The sequence below is a fragment of the Triturus cristatus genome, chromosome 9 (assembly GCF_964204655.1).
Source record: "Triturus cristatus chromosome 9, aTriCri1.1, whole genome shotgun sequence".
NCBI lineage: Eukaryota > Metazoa > Chordata > Amphibia > Caudata > Salamandridae > Triturus > Triturus cristatus.
In genome coordinates, this window is record NC_140592.1 from 327737317 (window position 1) to 327759914 (window position 22598).

At 45.0% G+C, this 22598-nt stretch overlaps 1 protein-coding gene across 2 annotated transcripts in view; it reads left to right on the top strand.

The window, feature by feature from the left end:
- Positions 1–22598, top strand: part of LOC146797862 (ubiquitin-like modifier-activating enzyme 1) — a 1073449-nt gene that overhangs the window by 561040 nt on the left and 489811 nt on the right. The gene's annotated exons all lie outside the window — the stretch shown is intronic.

Genomic DNA, 22598 nt, shown 5'->3' on the forward strand with positions numbered 1-22598 from the left:
CGGCCGCCGCCTCTCTTCCGTCCTCGTCATCTTCTTTCTTCCTGCAGTCCCGGCAGGCAGTAGTAAGCACCCGACCTCCCCTGAGCCAATCACAACGCTGCAATGCAGTATTGTGATTGGTCTCAGCGCCGTGATTCAGCGCTCAGACGGTGAATGGGAGGCTGGGTATGTTCTTTAACTTGGTTTTGTGTAATGCAGCCTGGTGGGGAGAATGCAAAGTGGGCAGGAATGTTTGGCCTGCCCAAGATGTCCGGCCAAGGAGTCCTGTGTACTTAGGAAGTGCAAACCACTCCTCCCCCTGCTCTGGCCAACCCCGCCCTGCAATCCACTGACTACAATAGAGAAACTAAAATGATATTAATGAGTAGATATTATCATTTTATTTTTATTTTGTTCAGTGGGGCGGATGATTTGGTATTTTTTCACTATAATTTAACAGTGTATGATATTCAGAAGATCGGAGGGAAGTTACTAACTTAAGTTTCCACTATTTGTATATATATTAGGATTCACTGCAGAGTAATTATACTACACCAAACATCATATATGCCTTTAGAACATGTGTTAATCTAGGTGCCTTTGGCAGAGCGCTTTAGTGGTTTGCTCATTTTCTTAGTGAACCAATATAAACAATCTAAGTATACAAGGTTGGTGCTGGTATGCCTTACACTTGTGTGCACATTTCACAAAAATGAACACAAGACAGTGCTTTAGTAACACAGGCCTATTTTACAATCAATTTTTGTCAGCCCCTCTGCTTTGTTGAAGGCACGTTACCAAGCGGTGAGACTCGAGCGGCAACTTGCATTACTCCACAAACCAGCCTTTGAATCTGAGTAATAATTTGTTTCCACTCATTAACTGAGTTTTAGATAATTTCTTACGGATCCTTCAGTATAGCGAGACTGAGTTTTCAGAATAGCTTTTGGGTGGGGGGCAGGGGTGGAAGGCTACAACTCCCCAATAACTCATCATCCCTAGTTTAGTAAAACTTTAATATACTTTGATAACTCGAAAGTCTACAAGAGTGTTGGAAAGCATCATGACTGATATTCAATCAATCAATTAATCAATCAGGAAATTGTGAAGCACGCTACTCGCCCATGAGGGCCTCAAGGCACTGAGGGGGGAGGGGGGGTGCAGCTCCGGGTCATCCCAAGAGCCAGGTCTTGAGGTCCTTCCTGAAAATGTGCAGAGTGGAGGAGCATCTGATGATGATCGGGAGCTCGTGCCAGGTCTTTGCCGCAGTGTAGGAGAAGGCTCTTCCACCGGCTCTGGCTTTGCGGCTGCGCGGGGTAGGATGCAATTTAGACTGTATTTCTCAACTTTTATCGAATGCCTTTACTTTGTACACACCAACAAGGGGCTGATGCTTTCTAAGGACTATGAACACTTTATATAGTTGTTGATTTTCATTCTCAAGCTGCCACTTATGAATTAATAATTTTCATGTTTAACAAAAGAGTCGCTATTCTAATGGACTGGTAAAAAATATTTACAAATGATATTGAGTACTATGTCTTGATCTGCAATTACATAGACCACTGATGAGGACTCTATTGCATTAAGATGAAAAACATGACGTGGTTTAGGAAAAAGATGTGAGAAACCATTAAAAGGATAATGAGGGCAATGTATTTTCTGTTGAAACATACATAAGTTACTCACAAACACTCTGTTGTAGCTTAGATATGTTATGATTTGCACACTCCTGAAGAAGCACACACATTAACGAAACGCATTTAGTTTATTCATTATGTGCACTGAGATTAACACTCAATAATAGTAATTAACTAGTATAGACTTGATTTTTGAAACAAACCTAGCAGTTTGAATAATAAGAATGTGTGATCCTTAATAAGGCTAATAATTTACAAGAGGAATATACAGGTTAATAATACAGAAAATATTTGGAACATCTACTAGATATTGTATTGGGTCAAACTGCAAGAGATTGCAGGGGTGTCATCTGAAATAAAGATCCACAGATTTAGCTTCTACGGATAAGCAGCCTGGCCCATACCACCTGAAGTAACATCACCTCATGTGCTTTAACCCTTTCGCTGCGGCGGGAATTCCGCCGCAGCGCTGAGGGGTGCGGGGGGGCAGCGCAGTGGCGCTGTGCTCATGACGGAGCCGCTCTGTCATGAGCCACGGTTGAGCTGTGCTCATGACGGAACGGTTCCGTCATGACTCCGCCCATTTGCGTTGTCCCCCCGCACAGGCGGGGAAACAGCGCCGCGTAGGCGGAGCGGCCGCCAACGGCCGTGACATGACGGAACCGTTCCGTCATGAGCACACGGCAACCGTGGCTCATGACGGAGCGGCTCCGTCATGAGCGGGGAAGGGGTTAAAAGTCATGTCTGGCTAGATGTCTAGAGTATTGTCTTCTCTGTCAAAAGAAATTGAAAAGAGTCATTGTTCTCTACATTAGCTAATATATGCTGAAAGGCAATAGATGTGGATGAATACTTAGGAGAATCTTCCCCAGAGGACAACACTGATTGGCAGATGATCATATTCTGTCACCTCAGCAAGTTGTTTAGAAGTGGTCCTCAAAATTACAGTCTGACAAGAAGAATACAACTCAAGAACCATTTTGTTAACCGTGATTGAGATTACACTTTAAAGAAAGGAGAGCACCATTTTCATTTGTGGCTTTCAATGTCATCTTGAAGTCATATCTAAGCTTCCCATAGAGCCTTCTTCCTACTGAAGCTCACCTTCAAGAATGAGAATTATTTGTCAGCCTCATGTTTCAGACCAAATTTGCAGATTTTGAATAAAAAATATATATTCCATCTCGTGTTCTAAAATATCCAAATTGGAAATTCAGAGGCCCCAACAAATCCTAGAGTTTGCCTCTTCTTCCGACTTTGAAAATCCGAGGTCATTTCTAGCTCGGGGAATCAGTCAAGCTGCGGCCTCAGCTCTTTAGTTAGGTTCAGCTGAAGCTTTGAGAGCTTACTAGGGACTGAAAATACCTCTACGGAGGACATATTCTATCTTGGGATAATGCATCCAAAATACAGGCTGGATACAAAATTTGAGGAGAAGGGTGAGTTTTCTGCAGAATCTAAATCTTTGTCTGCTTTATTTAAAATATCACAGTTTTTGTATGATTTTTGATTTGAGACATTTGCATAGGGCTTCTGAAACAGTGGGTATCAGAGGAAGGGGAAATACCTCTTTGAGACAGGAGTACATAAAATTGACTCTTCATTGACTCAAACATGACAGTAACAACTTTTTTCTCCCTTAGCATGAAGGCCAATATTTTTGTCTGCTTCACAAATTCTGAGCCAGTGTCCAGGATGATAACCCTCACCTTTTCAGCCATGCCACAGGCCAAGTGTCAGCTAAAAGACAACATTGTCATTTTTCAGAGTCATGTTATATACTGTTCTTTAAAATCGAGATTTAAAAATCATCCTGTCAAACTATATTATCCAGAAATGTAACTATATAGAGGTAAGTAAAGAATTAGTCAATGTCTCTTGTAGATATATAAATGTTCACGGTACATAAATATGGTGTTAAAAAGAAAACATCTATACTTTCCTGCATATACGTACCTTGATGAAATTGTACTAGGTGATATTCTTGATAGGAGGTTATTAAAAGACAGCATTTTGTCATGCAACATTGTAACATACAACTTTCAGGAGCTAGTGTTTTCACAATGCTGTTTCAACTCCACCAGGAACTTCAAAAAATGCAACTTAAAACAGCGTACCTTCCCACATGCAACCACAAGATTAGTCTCAATCACTTCTAATTAAAAAAATACTCTTTACTCCGAACCGTGGCTCCGCTGCTCCCCACTTATGCTTCACTGTGTAAACATCAAGACTTAAATTGCATACATATGTTAAAATTGCCTTTGAGCAACAGGTGTAAGTCACCATCAAAGACAAGTCTGAAGTTAGTTCTCATTAAATGAATACAGATTGCTGTGTAATCCACCTACAATCTTTGCTATCTACACCCAAAGTGGTTTAGCCCTAATATGCAGAGATGTTCACACACTCACCCACCTATGATCTTCAGTACCCTTAGGAAACATTATGCAACAGAAACTGAGTTCAGAAAAACATTTCCTAATCTAAAAACAGACCAATGTTTCTGTATTCATGCTGTCTTTGTCTATAGGAAAATGTGTGAGGACTCCAGGTCATTAAAAATCATTACTGTGTTAACTTATTGTCTCTGATATCCATGGTGAATGAATGTGTGTATAGCGCGATGTTAACTAAGTAGTCTTTTCACACTGATTTTAGCCATTAGCCATCATAGTAATGAGACTGTGCTAAATGATGAAAAAAAGGGTGAGAAGCAATGCAAAGGTAGACTATTATCCCTGGATGAACATGAAATCATGGCTACCAATGGGAAACCCTTGATTATCCGATACATTTATATGTTTAATGTAATCATCACTTGCTGAAATACCAGAATATTTTCATGATTTTATATGCAGTTTAAAAATCTACTTACTCAATACTGTATCAATTCTAATACTTTGCTCCTTTTGTTAAAATAACTATAGTTGTCTCTTGTATACTTACCTTTGTTGTGACAATTATAGTGAACATCACTGGCTTTAAAGTTAAATAATTTGCTTACAATATATATCGCTTAACTATTCTTGAATCAACTGATTCTTAAATTGAGAAAACTATTCGCAAATCTAAATTGCATGTTTAAATGTCTTAAAATATAGAGGAATACATAATTCTAAGTTTCATACACATTCCTACAAGGTGGCTGGCCCATAACGAAAGGCAATTTTCTCCCCTCTTTGGTGACATAAACCACCAATGACAAAAGCACACATACACCTCTCCAAATAGTGACAGACCTCCACAGATATGTATACACATTGTGCCAATACATGACTCAGCCATACAAGTAACTTCATTTGATTCACCAACCACACATTCAAATGTAATTAAGTGTACCGTTTGAACATTATCAAACTGCTGTATCCTGAAACAGAATTAATTATACACACCAATACAAGATGTTTGCCCCTAACCTTTAGACGTATGGTCTCCACTAAGGTGGGTCATGTCACTGTGACGTAGACCTGTGCTGGACATCAAAACCCAGACAAGAACTTCTCTTCCCATCCATACATTTTACAACAGGACTGTGGCACAACACCCTTGAAGACCATAGGGAGCCCGCCAACTCTCTCAAGTATCACAGATGGTAATTACACATTCCTATGATGCTCTGTTTTCTCAGCCCCACCGTGGCAGTGCCATAAATGGTATTCCTTCTCAAGCAGTCTACTGGAGAATCTATGGAGACTAACCATAAGGTATATTCGATGATGGTCTCCTCGACACCCAGATTCTAGGCACCATGTTAGACTGGAAGGGAGCTGGTAAAGAAGAAGGTCAACAATCTCCTCACCAATCAGAACGAACATTGCCAAACAGCAAGATCTCAGTCTTGTCTGCATTGCACTTCAAATGACCATCACACATCCAGTCAAGAACTGCTTAAAGACAGGCTTTAAAGGTTTCTTACATGTTAGTCGAGTCACTCTCAAAGAAAAAGAGCAACTGGATGTCATCTGCATAGGGAGCAGCTTTAAAACTAGAGGTGCCATATAGACATCAAACAGAGTCAGGTTTAGAGAAAACTCTTAAGGCACCCCTCATATTAAAGGCTTAATAACAGAGGTAAAATGAGCCAACCAGACCGCCTGCCCTCTGTTATCCAGAAAGACTAGAACCAGTTGAGTGCCTGACTACCCACCCAAATGTCAGCAAGGCACTGAAGGTAAATGTATTGAATGCTGCTGAAAGATTGAGTAATATCAAGGCAGGTTTCTTCCCTTAATCCAAAATAAGTTTAATATAGTTAGGTGCTTCAAGCAAGGCAGACAACCTTGCTTGAAGTATCTAACTATATTAAACTTATTGTGCGATGGGGAGGATGTTCCAAGAAGTTAGAGAGCTGGGCATTAACCAGTTTCTGGAGCACTTTGCTTGAAGCTGGAAGCAGTGAAATTTTTCTAAAATTAGACAGCAAACTAGAGTCCGCTGAGGATTTTTTTAATAAAGGCACAACCATGGCCTGCTTCCAGCTAGTTGCCACTGTACCTGAATATAATGAGGCATTAAAACCTCATTTAAATCAGGGTTGAACACTTGTACTACCCTTGCTGGAACTGAGGGGGGACAAGGATCAATTGGAGAGCCAATTTACAATTCAGGATGGCCGATTCTGACACCTCAAGAGAGATGGCATTAAACTGGGAAAGCGCGTACCGTTCTGTAGTGCCGATAGCGGACGATACCCTCTCCGTGGAGCCAACCAGAACATCTACATATTTTGTGGTCCTGCACCTTGATTTCTGCCTCTTGGTCCCCTGACATCACCCCCACAGCTTATTTTTTTTAACATTCCCCAAGTCAAATGTCTACACTTCCACCATACACTTCTTCCATCCCCCTAATTTCTGTGACACCACTTCTTGTAACCTCCTCCCTTTATCCATTATTCCTCTAGCCTCCTGTTCTCCTCCACTCTCTTCATTCCATATTTACCATTGAAAGGCCCTCTACAAGCCTCCTCATGACCCTCCTCCTTTGATCAGCAACTTCCTTCTTTCTCCTTTTAACTTGCTGCATAGTAGCTGCTAGCTTCCTTTCTCTAACAAGCGCATCTCTACACAATTTGTCTCCCAGACAAGATCTCTGACTAAATCCCTTTCAGTAATATTTCTACATCTCCCTATCTGGGTAAAATACAACCAGTACTGCAAGAATCCAGTATTAACTCATGGTGAAGCTCTCTCCAGTGGATCTTCTATCACCATTTCATTCCTTCTAACTTGCACCTAAAATTACCCAACACCCATTTGCAGAACACTCTTATTAATGGACCAACTTATCTCCATGGCAGTAGCTGTCCACTTATCAAAAATCTTTTTATTAAATGTTGGCAGGTCCCCAGTTGTTTGAACCCCCCCAAAAATGGTATGGCCGTTTCCACTGACTGGTATATCTTCTTTACTATCTAGCTCCTCCTCTTACCCCACCCTCTCCACTATCTTCACTTCTGCCCTATGTATGCCTGCAATAACTGATGTTTTGATACCCCGTTCAATGGTACTCATTTTATCAACCTTGGAAGGGTGAAAGGTTGAGTGAACCCTCCAGCATTCAAACCTGTGACCAGCAGGTCAAAAAACGATTCATACAATGGAGGCATTAGTCCACCAAGCCACCAGATCCCAGTCTTAATTTCCCCTTCTTCAAATTCAGCCCCTGCCATCCCCCATACATTGCTTTCAAGACATAGCTTTATTACATCTTCTTTAAAAAAACAAATAAGGCCCGCTGTTTAACCCAAACACCCAACCATCACCTCCCTCTTGCTAGATAAATTCAACTTTCACCTCTTCGTCCCCGAATTCAGGAGAGCTGCACAGTACCCCACCCTCTCTCCAGACCAGTGCTCTTGAGCTCTCTACTAGTGTCAGGAATGCTTTGCTGGCCTTGCCCGCCCACTTCTATTATATATGTCCTCATCTGGCCACATGCCAGATAGAACCACTAACAACTTTATCTGGGGAAGGAAAACGAGAGGGGAATGGGCCATCGCCGATTTCTTTATCTAAGTCATAACTTAATAATTTTAGGGCAATCACAACATTGGATAGAAATCCCATGTGAATACTACACTGTTAACAGGATACCTCATTGCTTGTATATATGTACATGAAAGAATCCAGGAAACAAAAAAAATGTAAGGCGAACCCTCACCCACCAACCTAGGTCTGTCTCATGCTTCATCATTGGATAGCCTCATTCTTCAGAAATTATGGACGAAAGGGCTTCCTGATTCCAGGCAGTACTTTTTTAAGGATAATGCATGGTTATAAATTCCTAAGGCTCTTCTAAGGAGTATTATTTATTACATCATTATATTTCATTCAATCAATTAATCAGAATATTTGTAAAGCGTACTACTCACCCGTGAGGGTCTCAAGGCGCTGGGCGGGAGGGAGGGCTGCTGCTACTGCTCGAATAGCCAGGTCTTGAGTAGGCTCCTGATGGTTAGTAGGTCCTGGGTCTGCCGTAGGAGGATGGGGAGGGTGTTCCAGGTCTTGGTGGCGAGGTGGAAGAACGATCTGCTGCCGGTGGTCGCTCTTCGCATGTGGGGGACGGTGGCAAGGGCGAGGTCGGCGGAGCGGAGCTGGCGGTTCGGGGTGTAGAAGTTGAGTCCTCTGTTGAGGTATGCAGGTCCTATGTTTTGGAGTGCCGTGTGTGCGTGGGTGAGGAGCTTGAAGGTGATCCTCTTGTTGACGGGAAGCCAGTGCAGGTCTCTCAAGTGGGGTGTGATGTGGCTGTGGCTGTGGCGAGGGATGTCAAGGATCAGGCGTGCAGAGGCGTTCTGAATGCGTTGTAGTCGTTTCAGGAGTTTGGCCGAGGCTCCTGCGTAGAGGGCGTTTCCGTAGTCCAGCCTGCTGCTGACGAGGGCCTGGGTGACTGTTCTTCTTGTTTCCGTGGGGATCCACCTGTAGATCTTGCGGAGCATGCGGAGGGTGTTGAAGCAGGAGGACGAGACGGCGTTGACTTGCTTGGTCATGGAGAGTGTTGAGTCGAGGATAAACCCCAGGTTGCGTGCGTGGTCGGTGGGTGTCGGTGCTGCTCCCAGTGCGGTCGGCCACCAGGAGTCGTCCCAGGCTGAGGGGGTGGAGCCGAGGAGGAGGACCTCCATCTTGTCCGAGTTCAGCTTCAGACGGCTGTTCTTCATCCACTCAGCGACGGCCTTCATTCCTTCGTGGAGGTAGGTTTTGGCGGTGAGGGGGTCCTTGGTGAGGGAGAGGATCAGCTGGGTGTCGTCGGCGTAAGAGATGATGTTGAGGTCGTGCAGTCGGGCGACGTGGGCGAGCGGTGCCATGTAGACATTGAACAATGTCGGTCTGTGGGATGATCCTTGGGGTACGCCGCAGATGATCTCGGAGGCTCGGAAAGGGGTGAGGCGGACGCTCTGGGTTCTGCCGGAAAGGAAGGAGGTGGTCCATTCCAGAGCCTTGTCTTGGATCCCTGCGTTGTGGAGGCGTGTGCGTAGGATGTGGTGGCAGACAGTGTCGAAGGCGGCTGATAGGTCCAGGAGGATGAGGGCCGCGTTTTCGCCGTTGTCCAGCAGGTCCCTGATGTCATCGGTGGCGGCGATGAGGGCAGTTTCGGTACTGTGGTTGCTGCGGAACCCGGACTGGGACTGGTCCAGGATGTTTTTCTCCTCGAGGTAGCGGGTCAGTTGTCTGTTGACGGTCTTCTTGATGACCTTCGCCGGGAACGGGAGCAGGGAGATGGGCCGGAAGTTCTTGAGGTCCTTCGGATCCGCCTTGGGGTTCTTGAGTAAGGCGTTGATCACAGTGTGCTTCCAGCTCTCCGGGAAGGTCCCAGTCTCGAAGGAGATGTTGATGGCCTTGCGGAGATGGGGTGCGATGGTGGCTCTAGCTTTGTTGAAGATGTGGTGTGGGCATGGGTCTGACAAAGAGCCGGAGTGGATGGTGTTCATGATTTTGATGGTGTCGTCGTTGTTTATGTTGGTCCAGGTGAGCAGGGGATGGATGTGGGTGGTGGCCATGCGGTCTGAGGTGTCGGTGGCTGTCGGGGCGGTCAGGTTGTTGAAGCTGTCGTGGATGTCTGCGATCTTGCGATGGAAGAAGGTGGCAAGGGAGTCGCACAGGTCTTGCGATAGTGGGATGTCGTTAGTGTTGGAGCTGGGGGTGGAGAGTTCCTTCACGATGTTGAAGAGCTCTCTTTGCTGTTGTGCGCGTTGTTGTCGAGGCTGTCCTTGAAGGAGGCCCTTTTGGCGGATCTGATGAGGTGATGGTGTCTGCGGATGGCGTTCTTGTGGGCTGCGTAGCTGTCCGGTGTCTGTTCGCAGTGCCATTTCTTTTCTAGTTTTCGGCAGGATTGCTTGGAGGCCTGGAGGTCCGTGGTGAACCAGCTGTCTGTCTTGTTAGTGCGTCTGTTGGAGGGTTTCTTGATCGGGTGTGAGTGTTGGCGCAGTCGTCGATCCATCGCCTGAGGTTGTGGACGTCGGTGTCGGTGGGGTCGGCGGGTGGGCTTCGGGCGAGGGTGGTGTTTAGCTGGTCTTCTGTGACTTTGCTCCAGCTGCGGCGGGGGATCTGTTGAGTGCGGTGGTGCGTGGTGGGTTTCCGGAAAGTGAAGTGGATGCAGCGATGGTCGGTCCAGTGGAGTTCGGTGGTGTGGCTGAAGGTGATGTGGGAGCTTGCGGAGAAGATGGGGTCAAGCGTATGACTGGCGGAGTGGGTGGGCGTTGTGACGAGCTGTTTGAGTCCGAGGTTGGCGAGGTTGTCAATCAGGGTGGTGCAGTTGGTGTCGTTGTTGTTCTCGAGGTGGAAGTTCAGGTCTCCGAGGAGGATGTAGTCTGTGGAGGCAAGGGCGTGCATGCTGACGAAGTCAGCGATGGAGTCGCTGAACTGATGCCGGGGTCTGGGGGGTCTGTAGACAAGAGTTCCTCTGAGGGTGGTGTTGGGATCAGTGTGGATCTGGAAGTACAGGTGTTCGGCGGTGCTGAGGGTGTCGTCGGTGCAGGTCGAGACCCTGAGGGTGTTCTTGTAGATGATGGCGATTCCACCTCCTACTCCATTGGTGCGGTCCCTGCGGTTGATCTTGTAGCCGTCCGGGATGGCTATGACGATGTCGGGTGCCGAGGAGGTGTTTATCCAGGTCTCTGTCAGGAAGGCGACGTCCGGGGAGGATGTGTCGAGCAGGTCCCAGAGTTCGACGGCATGTTTGCGTGCAGAGCAGGTGTTCAGTAGTATGCATCTGAGGTTGTTGCGTCTTGTCACGGTGGGCGGTTTGGGGGCTCGGAGGCTGGTGAAGCTGCAGCTCCGGCAGGAGAAAGGTCCTTTGGTGTGCTTCGGGGCGGCCAGGAAGCAGGTGTGCGGTCGTCTGGTGTTGAGTGCGTGGAGGGTGCTGGCAGCGTAGTGGTGGTGGTCGGTGTGGCATTCGCGGGGACATATACCAGATATGCCTGTGCGCTTGTGACCCTCATCAGCAGCCACAGATTTATTATTTTATGAATCCCTTTCCAAATCCTGTTTCTCCATCTCCAGGGCACCACAGACCCTTCTCGTAAAACCACAATCTTGTTACCCTCATATCCTCCATCAACTGCCAAGGGCTCGTCCTGTGCAATGTCACCAACTTGGCTCCCTGCCCCAAAGTCACCTTTAGCCAGTCCTACACCAAATACCCTGACATTATCCTAAAGCCCTGAGCATTCACAGACTCCATTCCCCACCCCAACACCTCACTTTACTGTTCCACAAGCCCCACTCTCCTCCCCTTCATATACTTTTCCTGTATTCACTTCCCTCCCTTCCACCTGCGCATGGAAGGCTACTCCTCGGGAGCAGACGAGCGTCGCCCCGACTGCTGCGAGTGCAGCAGTCAAATGCAAAAAAATAAAATGGCATGTCAATGCCATTTTATTTATTTGCGCACGCTGTGCACAGCTGGATGGTGGGGCTGAATCCTGCAAATGCAGGATGGCAGCACTGTTCTATAGTTCGCATGTCAGATTGGCTGGCCAGCCCAACATTGGCATTGTAGATCCAGCAGTTCAAAGGCTGTGAAACATCCTGGGGATTGCTGCCACAGGCCCTCAGCTTCAAAATGAGCACTAGGTGAGCCTGCTCCCACCAATCCTGAAGCTGCTTTCACAGCATGAGAGCAGCTCCAAGATTGGTTGGGGATGCGTTCCACAAGCGGGAAGGAAGTCCTTCCTTTTTCTTCCTGCTCATGGAAAGCTAAGAGGAGTGCCGCTTCGGTCGTACTCCCGAATTTATAGCGAGTCGCGCTCCTTCGCGCCCACCATTTTTTATTTACGGAAGCCGCCACTGCTCCTGTGCCCCTACCTGCCCATGCTCTCAATGTATTTTGGTGACTGATTGACTCCCACTACCTCTTGCCCTGCATAAAACATCATCCCTTTTAATGTACTTTAAGGTAATGAGAAATACACTTTATCTGTTTTCCCATCCCCATGCTCACCACTCGTTCCTGTTGATGTGAGGGCTTCTCCCCACAGCACTCAACATCCTATGACTAAGGTTGCCACTGAGCAATTTATCACAAAACAGATGTTCCATTCACCCCAGCACCCTTTGATATTTCAGTTGAAACTGACCTATCTTGACTGCTGTCTAAATTCTTCCTAATTGATTAATAAAACAAATACAGACAGAATTACGATATTTGAAACATTGCCCAGATTTTCATAAACTACTGTTACTTCTAGTACCTGTACTTTTCAGAATTCCACAACATGAACAATTGGCCAGTTTTTGCTCTGACAAAAGGCGTTTCCTAGGTGCCATTGTAACAAGGCAGAGGACGTATTTACTAATTATGTTGAATGTATATGGGAAGCCTACACTGCACTGCTCAGCTGTTGTGATGTGGCTTTTGGCATTTACATCATCGTTGTCAACTTATACTTTCAAATATCACAAGATAGGCGCTAAAAACATAATTAGGGACTATAAAATAGAGAATGATCCAACATATGAAGTCCTAAATACCAAAAAAGATGGAGCTGTCTGAATCCGATCATAACAGATTACAGCTGAACCCAGGGCCAGACTGGGAACACAAACCGTCCCTGGCAATTAAGTCCGACCGGCAGCGCCAGTTGGGGGTAGGGTAAGCGGCAGCACGCGGAGGGGTGCTGGTGGGGAAACACCGCTGCTGCTTTTGGTACAGGAGGCCGATATTGCAGCACTGCTGCAAAACCTGCCCCCTGTACCAAAAACGGCCCCCACCGGTCCAAACCTGACCCCACCCTTCCGGCCCACCAGGAAAATGCCCGGTGCCCGCTACGGCCAGTCCGGCCCTGGCTAAATCTCTGTTTGCCAAGTTGACAACCAACAAAACCTCCATTGAAATGCTAAGAAATTTAAGAGATGGGTGGCCCAGCAAATCAATCGATTGCTTCGGATATTGGCGTGTTCTGTTGGTGAGGAGTTTGAGTCCCAGTGTTAGATCATTTCGTCATTAAAAGGTTAATACATTCAGTTGCACAACATAGTACCGATAATTGAACACTGAGAAATTACAAATACATCTGTGTTAAGCGTAGTCTAAGAAAATAAGTTATTATTTTTCCAGGCCTTGAGTGTTGATCAGAAATAACCAGGAGGTTATTAACTGCCATTGTAATGATCACACTTCCCTTCATCTTAGAACGCCAGAACTGCGTGGGGAAATTCCCGAAGTGAAGAACCTGTCTTGTCCTTGTTGCATTTCAATTGAGCCTTTGCTATCCAGTGAAATATTACAGTGAGGCAGGTCTTAACATGTACACAGTTATCTTCACTATCTTTATTCCAGTAGAAAAGCAGCTGTGTATCATTGGAATATGAGATGACTTTGGCTCTGAGTTCATCCGCTAACTGAATTAGGGGAGACAAGTTAATGTTAAACAACAAAGGGCTCAATACCGATCCCTGAGGAACCCGTGTGACCAGTTTCTGGGGGGTGGCTGAGAAGGACGGAATCAAGATTTGTTGAGTTCTGTTTTTCAGATAGGATTTGAGCCAGTTCCAGGCTGATCCGTCCACGCCAGTTTCCCGGGTAGGGTCAGCAGCAGGGCATGAGGGACCGTATCGAACACAGCTGTAGGTCCAAAAGGACAAAGGAAACCCTGCCCCCCGTATCTAGAGTCCCCTGTATTGCTTCGGATATTTCAGTCAGCGCCATTTCAGTGCTGTGCAAAGATCTGAAGCCTGATTGAGCTGGGTGAAGAAGCTCATACCGTTCAACAAAACCAGATCATTGATTGTTAACCTGCTTTTCAAGGACTTTAGCCACTGCTGTGAGAAGAGAGAGGGTGCTGTAATTAGAAGGTAGAGAAGGATGCAATGAGGGTTTCTTAAGCAAGGGAGTAATCATGGCCTATTTCCCAGCAGAGGGTACCCTTGCTGAGGATAAGGATAGGTTGAGCAGTGTGTTAACTATGGAATTGATGACCTCCATTCCAGCTGCAAGTAATTTAGTCGGGCAAGGATCAATTGGAAATCCAGATTTAAGTATTTTTTGATGTAGCAAGGGAATCTTCCAAGGAGATGGCCTCAAATGTCTCTAATTTAGGCTGTGGGGTAAAGTTCCTTACAGAAGGGAATTCCACCGCCAACTTCTGGCTGTCAATGTCAATGAAATTAGCTTGAATAAATCGAACCTTATCAGTAAAGAAACCTGCCAATTCATCGCACCATTCCTGCGATGCTGTTTTTGCATGAAACTCAGCTTTAGGGGAGAGAAAGCCCTTGACAATTGCAAAGATTTCTTTGGCATTGTTGCCTGAATTGGCATTAGACTCCTCATAATAGAGGCTTTTAGCTGTAAAAATTGATATTCAAATCAGAAGTTGAGGGAGTAAGAAGCACTTGTGATTCATTCAGCTTCCTGCTGTAAAGTCAAAAAATCAAGGGGGGGGGGGGGGGGGGAATGGATCACTTGTACCTGCCACCAGGGTCCGTTATGTCCTTTCCGTCAGTGCTCCTCACTGGAGTACTTAAAAAACCCTCATTCACGCAGGTATCTCGTGCGGCGGTATATCTTGGTTTTCCGCCTCTTATTATATGCGTGACAGCATCATCATAGGGTCTCTCTTTTGTATGCTTCCTCCACCTGGAGGGAACCACTGGTTTGTCAGTAGTGATCAGAAATCAAGGTGAGTGAAAAAGTGAGGTGTGGTGCTCCTTTAAAAAGTAATCCGCATACTAGCCAAAAATAACCTTTTTATTCTGTATGGTGTATGGGAGAACTAGATAAAAATATTTTTCAAGTGCAGCGATGGGCTAGTTATGAGTCCACCGCACTATGGTCAACATGTTTCAGCCCGGAACCCGCCCTCAAGAGGGTCGATGGGCTTTCTTCAGGACCTTAGAACTGTGCGACAATTAGATATTTTCCAATTGTAGTGGTAGGGATAAATATCCTGTTAATAGGTCAATAGTACCTAGAAGAAGAGACAAAATTTAGATATCATAGGTGCGATATAGTGTGTAAAAAAATGGTGCTGGTCAGAGTTCAAGTAGAACAATGGAGAATAAAAACATTGAGGTTCATCATTGACCAAACATGGAAACATTCAAACAAAATTTAAAAGTAGAAGAGATCGCAATAGTTTGATCTGTAAAGCACACTAAGGTAAATGGCTTAAATGCTGTGTTTAATTTTAGTAGATACCAACTGTTTTTACAAACACACTCAAGCATTCGTATAAAATGGCAAATCTTTGTTCTTGAAACTGTAATTCTTACAGTGGCAACAACATCCTCAAATAATAGTTTTGATAGTGTTGTCGTTTTAGTGTTTAGTATTCAAAGGTAAGGAGATCGTGGGTCTTAGACGTATGTTGGAGGAGCCTTTCATCATTGGAAAAACCTATCAATCATTGTGCGGTATTTAGGTAGTCTTCTGCGAAGGTGGAACGTCGCATGAGCACTAAAGAGATATAAATAAATATACCGGAGGTTGCACTGTTAGTAGTAACAGAAAGGTTTTAGCGTTATTAGTGCGTGCTCTAGTAGTTATCTTGGTAGATTATTGCAAGGTTGCATCGTGGATTGGGAGGTGTCGGTTGTAGTGTTAGTTTTGCCCAATACAGATTCTCGCTAGGTTATAGCGTGAGTTGGAGGGTGTCAGTTGCATACCTTTTTCTTGAAATCCCAAATCGGGCTCCAAGCGGGGCCAGCAGCGGAGTGGTACCTGCTCGTGGGTTGAAAAGGGGGAGGGGGAATGGAGTTACTTGGTATTCTGTTAGAGGGTACATTACGTGTCTTGATTTGTGCTGGTCCAGCGCTGTTCCTACCTCTTCGGCGGTCTTCGCACGACTTGTGCTGACACAGCTTGCAGGCTCCCGGTTCGCGCAGAGTCTCTCGCGCTAGCGTTAAAGCGTCGGATGAGGGAGAGTGAAGAAATACTCACATTGGGTAAAATGCTCGAGTGCCAGATCTGATTCAGAAGAAGTACTGGAGGGTCAGATCTCAATTAGAAAAATCTCAATTAGAAAAAAGGGGGGGCGGTATGGGGAAAACACTAAGATGTTTCTCATGGTTTTTTGAAAATGGATACTACAGATAATGCGGTTCTGTGGCGATTGCACTGAAAATAAAAATAGTTGTCACAAAGCTGACAAGTGTCTGTTTATGTGTTACCGAATTTCATTGGGGTGATCGTTGGGGAGTAACATTACTTCCAAAGGTGTATTCATTGTAATCTTATAAATCACTTGATGCTAAGCCACGGTATATTGTCGTTGAGGCCAGAGGTGTTTGTCTTGAGGCGATGCACCCACCTTTGTTCTTTTTCAAACAGGATTTTCTCCGCATTCTGATTTGTTCTTGTCAGTGTCTCAATAACAACCCAGTTGAGCTCATCAATGGAGTGGCCACGTTCAATGTAGTGTTTGCTCATCTTTGTTGTTTCACGTTTGCAATTAATATTGCTTTTATGTTCACAGATACGCTGCTTGATTTTGCGACAGGTCATACCGATGTATCTGAGATTGCATGGACAAGTGATCATATAGATCACATGTGTTGTGTTACAGTTAGTATGCTGTCTCAGTGTCCATTTTAGTTCGGGGGTTAGTTGTAGGTTTTTTGTGATGGTTGTGAGTTTGCAGACAGAACATTGTCCACATGGGTGGTGGCCCGTTACTGCTGGTAAGTTCCACAGTGTGTTGGTGATTCTGTTAGTTTGAGGGGTTTGTGGCCGTGTGTGTACTAAAATGTCTTTTATATTCCTTGTTCTTCTGTTTGCAAACCTAGGTTTCGGCCAGTCAAGACTTGCTGAAGTTAATATTCGCCAGTTTTTGTTAATTATCTTTTTGACAGTATTGCTCACTGTGCTGTATGTAGTGACACATGTTAGATTGTCAGGTGCAGGGATCTTTTGTGTTGGTTCGAGTAAGCTATCCCGTGGTTGGTTTCTTGCTCGTTTTTGGCATTTTGCCACTATTTTGCTTGGATAGTCCCTTTTGGAAAGTTTCAAGCACAGGTCTTTAGCTTGTGTCTTATATTCTGTTAATTCACTGCAGTTCCTCTTTAAGCGCAAGAATTAGCTGTAGGGTAAGTTCTCTCTGAGTGGGCGAGGATGGAAGCTGTTGTATGAGAGGAGGCTATTTTTCGCAGTGGGTTTGAAAAATGTCTTTGTTTTGATGGTATTGTCCTCTATGTAGATGGATAGATCTAGGAAATCTAATTGGTGTTGGTCTGCTGTGTAAGTAAATTTTAGGCAGTCGTCTTGCATGTTCATCCATTTGTGGAATTGATCGAGGCTAGTTTTGTCGCCTTCCCAAATCACCATGACATCATCTATGTATCGTTTCCAGAAACGAATCTTAGATCGGTGAGGGTTAATTATGTTGTGTATAAACATTTTTTCAAAGTTGCTGACATAAAGTCCTGCTACGCTTGGAGCAAATGTGCTTCCCATGGAAGTACCGTGGCATTGTTGAAACAGGGTTCCATTGTACTCGAAATAGTTTTCGGTAAGTGCGAGTTTACAACATTCCAGAACAAAATGTCTAGGTGTTCTGTGAGGCCAAATTTGTTCAAACAGTAATTCCTCCAGGGTCTCCATTGTTTTCTTTTGGGGCAGGCTAGTATATAGGCTTTCGACATCAAAACCTACAAGAAGCATTGTTTCCTTGGAAAAAGTTTCGTCTTTGAGAAGATTTAGTAAATCTCGTGTATCCTTGAGGTAAGTAGGAGTTTTTTGGACCAGTGGTTTTAGATAATGGTCTGCAAATTGAGACAAAGGTTCGAGGACCGACCCTATACCTGATACGATACGGTGTCCTGGTGGTGGTCTTCTCTCTTTGTGTATTTTTGGAAGTGAATAGAAGTAAGGTATTTTCGGTGAGGTGGTTTTTAGGAAGTCAGCTTCATTCTTTGTAATCCATCTGTTGGTCTCTGCTTCCTCCACCATTATGCTGATAGTTTTTTGTAGTCTGGGTGTAGGGTCAGTTCTAATGATCTTGTAGAACTTGGCATCAGATAGAAGTTCATTGCATTGTTGATTGTAGTTTTCTTTGTTCAGGAGAACGATCCCGCCTCCTTTATCAGCCGGTTTGACTACGAGATTTTCATTGTGTCTTAGGTCTTCAAGTGCTAATTTCTCTGTTTTGGTCATGTTCATGAATGGTTTCTTTGCTTGGATTTTGATGTTTTCAATTTCGCCCATCACTGCCTGTTCAAAAGTTAGGATCTCAATAGGTGTTTGGTGGTTCATTGGGCAGAAAGTGGATTTCGGTCGTAGGGGAGTGTCACCTTCTGTGATGTTATCTTCTTTCCCGCTGAAGAAAGCTTTTAGTTTTAACCTCCTGCAGAATTCGGCTACTTCGCATTGGGTTTTGAAGACGTCTAGTGTAGGTGTCGGAACGTAACCTAAGCCCTTGTTCAGTACGTTCTCTTGTTCATTAGTTAGAGCGATGTTGCTCAGGTTGATCACAAGCGGGTCGTGCTCGTTCCTGGTTTTTCTTTTGTCAGATTTGACATGCTCCTCGTGAGTATTTGTCTCTCTTGGTCTGTCCAGGTGACTCCTTTTCTCCGTCCTCTCTGGTTCCGTTGGCCTCTCCCTAAAAAAGGCGGTTGTTGCATGTATTGACCCATAAATGGGCCCATGGGTGGCGGTCCTGCAGTGTATGGGTTCATCCATCCATGATAGTTTGGTGGGAAATGTTGAAGGAGAGGTTGTTGTTGGTCTCCGTAATGAGGGTTGTGCCACATATTTGGTCTGCGGCGTTGTTGGCGTCTGTAAGTACCTCTGTTCCTTCTTTGTTGTCTGGTGTCATCATTACTCCAATCAGAATTATCTGTTGAGTTGCCGCTGGTATCGTTATCTGATGAATTATCTGGTACTACATAGTCATCCTTGCTATATGGATGCATCTTCTCCATTGAAAAGCGTTTCAGATCTTTTCCTACTTTTTGTATTTTGATTTGAGTTATGTAATCCTTGGTTTCATTCATCTCTCTGTTGATTTGTTCCAATCTTTTTTTGTAGACGGTTAGGTGTACCATGTTTTTCAGTTTCGCCTCACTCAGTTGAATTTTGATTGTGAGGGCTTCTGTCAACCTTGTTGCGGTTTTGATAACAAGGACAAGGTAGTCTCTAGTGCATTTCCACGAGATAGCCGACCAGTCTTTCCTGAAGGCTAGGTCATGGAGGAAAATGCGTGGTGCATTGTGTACCCAGAGGCCTCTGGGGGCAGCATTTGCACGAAGATATTCAGTCATGATTACGCCATGAATAGCGGTTCTTACTTGTTCTTTTTTAGTTTCTGATAGTTCTTCCCAATCAGTGTTTTGTGCTAATGTTTGATTTAAATAATTATCCTGTAATAATGATGGTAGAGAAAGGATTGCGTTGATCTCATCTACTGAGTAACTCAGACCCAAATTCTCAGCCATTGTAGAATCCTTGTTAGGATGTTTTTTATTATTTTGGCTGGTCTGGGTTGATTAAAAGAAGGATGATCGGATTTCCAATTAGGTAAAGCCGATACTGTTGGTTCCAAATCGGAACAGGGAAGAACTCCCACAGCTGCACGCTGCTAAATGTATTCAAATCAGAAGTTGAGGGAGTAAGAAGCACTTGTGATCCATTCAGCTTCCTGCTGTAAAGTCAAAAAATCAAGGGGGGGGGAATGGATCACTTGTACCTGCCACCAGGGTCCGTTATGTCCTTTCCGTCAGTGCTCCTCACTGGAGTACCACTCCGCTGCTGGCCCCGCTTGGAGCCCGATTTGGGATTTCAAGAAAAAGGTATGCAACTGACACCCTCCAACTCACGCTATAACCTAGCGAGAATCTGCATTGGGCAAAACTAACACTACAACCGACACCTCCCAATCCACGATGCAACCTTGCAATAATCTACCAAGATAACTACTAGAGCACGCACTAATAACGCTAAAACCTTTCTGTTACTACTAACAGTGCAACCTCCGGTATATTTATTTATATCTCTTTAGTGCTCATGCGACGTTCCACCTTCGCAGAAGACTACCTAAATACCGCACAATGATTGATAGGTTTTTCCAATGATGAAAGGCTCCTCCAACATACGTCTAAGACCCACGATCTCCTTACCTTTGAATACTAAACACTAAAACGACAACACTATCAAAACTATTATTTTAGGATGTTGTTGCCACTGTAAGAATTACAGTTTCAAGAACAAAGATTTGCCATTTTATACGAATGCTTGAGTGTGTTTGTAAAAACAGTTGGTATCTACTAAAATTAAACACAGCATTTAAGCCATTTACCTTAGTGTGCTTTACAGATCAAACTATTGCGATCTCTTCTACTTTTAAATTTTGTTTGAATGTTTCCATGTTTGTTCAATGATGAACCTCAATGTTTTTATTCTCCATTGTTCTACTTGAACTCTGACCAGCACCATTTTTTTACACACTATATCGCACCTATGATATCTAAATTTTGTCTCTTCTTCTAGGTACTATTGACCTATTAACAGGATATTTATCCCTACCACTACAATTGGAAAATATCTAATTGTCGCACAGTTCTAAGGTCCTGAAGAAAGCCCATCGACCCTCTTGAGGGCGGGTTCCGGGCTGAAACATGTCGACCATAGTGCGGTGGACTCATAACTAGCCCATCGCTGCACTTGAAAAATATTTTTATCTAGTTCTCCCATACACCATACAGAATAAAAAGGTTATTTTTGGCTAGTATGCGGATTACTTTTTAAAGGAGCACCACACCTCACTTTTTCACTCACCTTGATTTCTGATCACTACTGACAAACCAGTGGTTCCCTCCAGGTGGAGGAAGCATACAAAAGAGAGACCCTATGATGATGCTGTCACGCATATAATAAGAGGCGGAAAACCAAGATATACCGCAGCACGAGATACCTGCGTGAATGAGGGTTTTTTAAGTACTCCAGTGAGGAGCACTGACGGAAAGGACATAACGGACCCTGGTGGCAGGTACAAGTGATCCATTCCCCCCCCCCCCCCCCCTTGATTTTTTGGCTGTAAAAATTGAGTCATAATACTTCTTTGGAGCCCTTTTGAAGATCTCTTTATTCTCTGGGATAAATTTCTGCCCCCACTTGCGTTCTAGCTTTTTGCACTGTTGTCTTTCCAGTTTTAGGGGGCCGGAAAACCAGGGCTTCAAAGGGGGTTTACTCCCTCCTCTAAACTGGAATGGGGGGGCCTTTTTCTAAATTCCAAGGGGGTCGATCTTATTTAGAACTTTCCCCCGCAGCCTATTGTCCTTAGCAACCTGCATCTGCTTATTCTGTATTTGCCAAGCGAATTTAATCAGGAAGTGGTCCGACCAAATTACCAGAAGGGGATCCTCCATTAAAAGTGGTTTATTAAAAGTCACTAGATCCAAGATATGACCACCTCGATGACTGGGGTGCGTAAAACAAATTGTTTAAGATGTGCTTGGCTCATAGTATCAAAGAATTTCAGCGTATCCCCAGCTTCTTGATTGTCCACATGAATATTAAGGTCTCGGAGGATGATAAAATGTTAGTAGCGTAACACCAGAGGCATAATGGCATTGTCCATTGCTTTTAGAAATGGACCGGCTGTCCCAGGGGACCTATAAAAATGAGGACTCCCCCAAGGCATACAGGGGGGAAATATTAATACAAAACTCCAATGCTTCAGCTACCACCAGTTCAGCTAGCACATTCAATTGGCAGTTCCAATGTTCCCTTAACACTATTGCTACACCCCCACACCCCCACCACGCCACACCTTCCGATGCCCCCTAACGATTTTAAAACTGTTCGAGATAGCCATCTCAATCACCGGACTAGAACTCTCAGACAGCCATGTTTCAGTCATGAAGAGCAAATTAAATAGCTCCTCATTAAGCACGTCAAGAATATCCTGCGTATGCTTCGGAACAGAGCGTGCATTAATCAGTGCTGCCTTAATCGTGTGCTCACGCTGATTAGCTTGAGGCTGCAGCCTCGGTTTTATCGATGGTGTTCTGTTCTAACCCCTGACCTCTGTCTGGGATGAGTGAGGCCCTGGGTCAGCACCCTCGTGGTATGGGGAGCTCAGGGGAGGCCTCGCGCTAGGGCAGCGTAACAGATAGACCACACACAGTTCCTCTGTTGGGCGCGAACTGCCCGCTCGCCCGCCCGTTTATTATTTATATACCCGCTCACGTCGGGGACGTGAGCGCAACCTACACGCGTTCTACAGCGCTCTAGCGGAAACGCTAGAGCGCTAACTGTAACAGATGGCGCATACCCCGGCACTAGCCTGAAGCTGCACTCGCTGCACTTCAGTGCATGTTCCTCCGCCAAATCCCAGCTGCCATTTCCAGAGCAGTTAGCAGGAACAAGTTGAATAGGCTCCTCTCTACTATAAGTTAACAAAGGGAATTTACCGTTTCTCCGAAAACAGGCAGCATGGCTGGCGCAGGCCGCTTCTGGGACGCTGACGGGATTGCCTTAGGCGTGCCAACGGTGTGCGTCCACTGCGCGTCCGGGCATCAAGTGTCTTTATCAGCATTTCCCCCT